The 6,000-nt window shown below is 32.6% G+C and overlaps 1 protein-coding gene across 7 annotated transcripts in view; it reads right to left on the reverse strand.

The window, feature by feature from the left end:
- LOC106881036 (interferon regulatory factor 1) overlaps nucleotides 1-4,959 on the reverse strand; it is a 29,281-nt gene extending 24,322 nt beyond the window's left edge. The window contains exon 1 of one of the 7 annotated variants that reach the window (XM_089351496.1): nucleotides 4,834-4,959. The gene's annotated coding sequence lies outside the window, so the exon portion shown is untranslated. Of the gene's footprint in view, nucleotides 1-3,720; nucleotides 4,082-4,833 lie in introns of those variants that run through there. The other 6 variants (XM_014931237.3, XM_014931235.3, XM_052966845.2 and 3 more) reach the window with 6 other exon arrangements.
- Between the last annotated feature and the right edge of the window lie 1,041 nt (nucleotides 4,960-6,000).

The raw sequence follows: 6,000 nt of genomic DNA on the forward strand, positions 1-6,000 counted from the left end.
GACAGGATTCCATACTCAATATAATGGAGAATCCTGGGACCAATTGCTGTAAATTATGCATAGCGGAACACGTGAGGATCCTAAAGGACTCCATCTACCCAGGAAACATCCTGCACTCCAGAACAGAGGTCTTCAGACCGTGCTTACATTTCAGGAAATTCCTGCTAGCCTATTGGAACCCACGAGATAACAGGGTCAACGGTGATTGATAGCCAAAGGGATACAATCCCTTTTGTTGATATTGGCGATCAACAGCCAAGGGGAGAAATCTCTTTCATTGACATTGAGTGATGGGGTCCATTCCTCCTGCAAATTCTATAGAGGCCTTTAGCCAACAGGTTTCGGGATCTGATGATATGCCATAAAGCTAAGCCCTTTATGGACGTGAAACCTAACGTAATCCCATAAACCAGCCTTATCTAACATTTACATATATATATATATATATATATATATATATATACAGAGAGAGGGGGGACATACACTCACACACACACACACACACACATATTACAATATATAAGTATTACATATAGGTGCAGGCGTGGCTGTGTGTAGTAAATTTGCTTCCTAACCACATGGCTCTGCATTCGGTCCCACTATGTGGTACCGTGTGTCTTACAAGGTTCACAATGTGGTCTAAATTATGTTATTGATCTTATGAGCGAACAAAGAAGTTTTATATAAATTAATGCGTTTTGATTTTAAAATAATTAGATAAAATAGAGATTAATTTGTTGTTTTTAGCATATCTCCACTGTTGGAATCTTTTTAAAAACTTTTTCTATTACTCAAACGAAAAATAAATGAATCAAAAATTTTTTCAAACCTTTTTTCCATTACACTCAAGCAAAAAAATAATTTATGAATTTCTTTCTCTTCGAGAGTCCTCTCCCCACCCCAAGGAAAAAATTTCCCCGCAATAATCGTAATCTATGCTGTTTGAAAGTTATTTATATAAAATTTCATTAAAAGATATCCATTTCCCTAAAATGTCATGTAGGTATTTTTTGCACGGATGTGCAAGTGGCACTTACTCTCTCTCTCTCTCTCACGTACACATTATCTTTCATATACACGTACATACTTAAATACATATGTATACATATTTTGGTTTGTATGCGTGCGAGAGAGAGAGAGAGAGAGAGAGAGAGAGACACTTATACATACATGCAAAAAATACAACACAACTTCACTCACTCACTCTCAAACAGACACACACACATCCATCTTTCTCCTCTCACTTCAAAGCAAATGTCGGCTTTTCACTTTCTCTCTTTCAATTTCTGCATTAACCGAAATTGCAGTTAATTTCTTCAAATCACAGTTAATTTCTTCACAGTTAATTTCTTCTTAGACAGGGACGAAGAACAATGGGCAACACCTCCTGATTTGTTTCTTCGTAATTTTCTTATTTATATTCGAAGGTGTAAATGTCGATTAATTGAAAGTGATTTTTTTTTTTTTTTTTTTTTCAGGAAGACAATGAATATCTATATAATCTTAACAGTTTAGTAACTTGTTTATGTTCATTGCACTTAAAAAAACTTTAATGACATTCGTTATCTAATTGAAGGCATCTCATTTATTAAAGCATTCATTAATGAAAACATTAAAGATCTAGTCCATTACAACACAGATCGAAATCATTCAGGATAATATCCTGCAAGTGCCCCGTTACTGCTTAGCAGTAATTTTGAGCAAGTCATAAAATGTTTTTTTTTTAATTATGAACTTTTTCTCTTTCCGATTAAAAAGAAAATTAAAATTAAAATTTTTAAAAATTCAATCAACATAATTGTAATCTACACATTCGAAAATTTATTTCTACATTTAAAAAATATACAACATTAAGAAAGTTATGAAAAATAAGCGCGGGGTACGTATCTCTAAAGTGTAGTTATGTCGAATGATGCAATTCTCGCTACATAATAGCTGACTCATGGTGGGTGATTAAGAGTGAAAAGGGGGCGCAAAAATTGCAATGTTTAATGACATTTAGCTGGTTTGAAACTTGCATAATTTGCCAAATTTCATGGCTGAGAAATAATTATATGTATGCCAACTGTATTTTCTTTTCTCGTGCAGTCAGTTTGTCTGCAATAGGAGAGTAGATGCATTTCTTCGTTTCGAGATCCTCATGAAAGTGAGGCGAAATTACCAAGCTTAGGTGTTTTCCAGAGTGAAAAGTGAAAGCGTCTTCGAAGGAAAATATCGTATGATTAAGACAGCAAAATAATTATGTTGCTTGTATTTGCTGTAAATTGTTGGTTGGAATAAGTTAGGGCCATACTCTGCTCAAGTTAATTAGAATATAATTTATGAATCCAACTTCAATGACATCACACTGAATGCTAAATTACAATTGTCAACTACTTTAATGGCTTCACTTTTTGACACGGAAAACACCTACTTTTGACAAAGTGAAAACTTTCTATGGAGTTTGGAGGCGAAGCGGCACCACCCAAAACATATCAACCTACTTTAAGAAGCCGATAGTGAGTGGAGAGGGACAAAAACGACTGAATGAAACTGTTTCACAACATTGTAAGCAATTATTCATCCACACCTTGGGCATATTTATTTTCAATTTGTGATTAGTTTAGCAATGCTCAAAAACTCTTTCGTTTCTTATAAACCTCTGACAAACTACACAAATGTATAGGAAATAATCGGGTGTCTTTTCACAAACAATACGGTGGGTGTGTGCTTGACCATTCAGTATGCTATGCGGAGTATAATCAAGTTCACAACTTGAACAAAAATGCCATCCTGGCGGGCCAATTACTGTAATTATTAGTAACATAATAATTGTAATAATAATTTATTCCAATTATTATATTGGAGATGTGTCGAAACTGGGAAAACCCACCTATGAACAGACGCAAAAATATCAGAGAAATCAAACTAAATGCTAAAAAGTCAGGCAAATTAAAAACTAAACTCGAAAGTCTACTGGTCAAGTGAAAAATAACTTTTATAAAGTAGAAACGGTATTTTATGTCGTAACATCGTCTAAATTATATTCAACAACAATGAACTACAACTTAAGATTTCCCTGACTAACAAGCTGAACGCATGAAAAAAAAAATCATCCATAGCAGCATAACAAATCAACAGATGTCAGCTAAAATAAGAGAAAGTAAAATAGATACATTATACTAGAAGATCGCCAAGATCAATGATGCCAACTTTTTTTGGAAAATATGGCCCACAAAATTAACTAGGAAAACTTTATGGAACACCAAATAAAATTCACTTTTAATTACATTATGTAGTTTAGTAGGATTTCTCACACTTATACGTCCCATAATCGAAGATCATAGATTGTCTTATATTTAAAAAGGGGGGAAAGTTATATCCATATTCCTACTAAATTTGGCTGTTGCACGTCACTAGCCTACATATGTTCAGTTAGAGCTAATGTTACATAAATCAAAAGAAATCCTTTTAATCTCAGCTAGCCAGAGATCTTCTACGTGGTTGCTCGACCTGCTGGAAATAATAGCCAATTTCATTCAATTCTTTAACTATCAAGGATCTCATTTGATAATTAACCGTGGATAAATCATTCAATTCTTTAACTATCAAGGATCTCATTTGATAATTAACGGTGGATAAATCTATAAGACAAGTGCCATTAGCCTACCTAATCAGGGTTGACTAACACTAAAACGACAACAAAATTTTAAAAATTACGATTTAATAAAATGTTCTTACCAAGAATTATATTGGTGAAAAAAAGTCCACTTACGTACAAGCAATTTTACTAATATTTTTTTGTTGACGTGTCTTCAAACTGATCACAATCGGAGAATTATTACGCCCTATTATTAAACGAAGAAAGCTCAGGAACTAAGTGAACAAAATCCTGTTCGTCAGTTCTATTTATGAAAACAGTTTCAGTTTCACATCGTTTTCCCCGAATTCGAAAACGCTCCACTTTCTATGAAATGAAGTCATTTGTAATGTGTGTATGTGTGATTTTGTTTGTATACGCCCACATATTTATCAAAGAGAGAGAGAGAAAGGGAGAAAACATTATAAATAGACTCATCATCATCATCATCGTTTAACGTCCGCTTACCATGCTAGCATGGGTTGGACGATTTGACTGAGGACTGGTGAAACTAGATGGCTACACCAGGCTCCAATCTGATTTGGCAGACTATAAATAGAAAATATTCTTTTAGTTGTTTCAGTCATAAGACTGCGGCCACGCTGGAGCACCGGTCTGAAGAATTTTGTGAATTTATGTATATATATATATATATATATATAAACATAATTAAGGGGTCAGCAACAGTTGCTTCACCACATACCGAAGTTCAGAAATAGCAGCTAAAGTGCTAAAACTCCAACAGATAGCGGTATGTGGAGAAGCAACTGTTGCTGATCCCTTAATTATGTTTATAAATTTATAAAAACTTTTAAATAAGTTCTTCACCGATAATGGTGCTTACATACCGAAATGCTTGGTAAAAATTATTAATTATTAATTTATTAATAAATTAATATTCCTTTACCCTTTTATTTGTATATATATATATATATATATATATATATATATATTATAATGGGGTAGGCCGGTTTATGGGGTTACCCTATGGTTCTCGTTCATAAGGGGTTTAGCCCTACGGCCTACCCCACTATAATATTAACTGCTCTATATCTTAGAATATGTTTCTCCTCCGGATTTATGTATTTCTACAAACGATATATATATATATATATATATATATATATATATAAAGATGAGAATGTGTGTCTGGTTGTGTGAATCCCTAAAACTCGAGAACTACACAACCAATTTCATTCAAATTTTACACATACCTTGCTTAGGGTCCATGTAGTGTCATAGACAAAAAAACCCTGCAATTTCTTGTCTAATGCGAGCCCAGAGCAATCTCTTATCTCTTCCACTATTTCAGTATTACGTGTCAAAAGTGAAACAAGAACATCTCTCTATTGTAATGTCAGATACTTTCACTTTAATAGTTTCACTATTAATACTGAAACTATTATCTCACATACATACATACATACATATATAGTATATATATTATGTTTATATATATATATATATATATATATATATATATATATATATATATATATCAAAATAAGCAACAAGGAGATCCAGAGGTAAAGCAGTACGATCATTTCACGCAACTCCATTTAATTGAACAATGCAATCATTACATCAATTTAAATATGGAGCAATCTTCAGCTGCACAAAGACATAGAATTTAATATTAAATTAGAATGGATGGACACATTAGTATAATTTTACCTAAAATCTCCAAGAAGTTAAGGAGATAGACAAAGAATATGCTGCCTTCCCTTCAGCTTAGAAGCTACTAAGATATCAGGAAGAAAGTCTTGTTACAGATTTTTGCTTGTCACTGTTTTTTATGGGGTCAGTTTTAATTTATAGACTAGTTTTATCAAATCCTTTTATATCTAAGGCCGAGAGAACAAGGGGCAGTGTCTGTTAGGGGTAAGGCTGAGGGAGCAGGCAGAAATCATAGTTGGTATAGTCATAAAAATCAAGATTTATTGGAAGCAATATCATGAGGTTTGGTAAAGGAAAATTTAAATCAAGATATTAGCTGACAATTAAGGGGGCAGACACTAGCAGACCATTGATAAAGAAACAGGGGAAATCTTATCATTTAGTACTATAGTTAAATTTTAAACAATGTTGCTATATTGTATACAGTTAAAATTTAGGGTTACTCAAAGGATTATTAAGAAGAATATCATAACAAAAGGATAAAAATTTTTGAATACTTTTGAGTATATACCAAACTTTTACCACAATAGAGGGAAGTTTAATATTTATACATATATACTTAAATACTAACTCAGATGGTATCTGTGAATATTTATTAATTGGTATATACTGGTATTTAATTAAGGAGTACTATTTCATAAAGGAATACATGCTAACTATATATTAATTAAATTATAAACTAAGCAGTTTATTATAAGTAGTGA

Source organism: Octopus bimaculoides, chromosome 1 (assembly GCF_046866305.1).
Source record: "Octopus bimaculoides isolate indiv1 chromosome 1, ASM4686630v1, whole genome shotgun sequence".
Classification (NCBI taxonomy): Eukaryota; Metazoa; Mollusca; class Cephalopoda; order Octopoda; family Octopodidae; genus Octopus; species Octopus bimaculoides.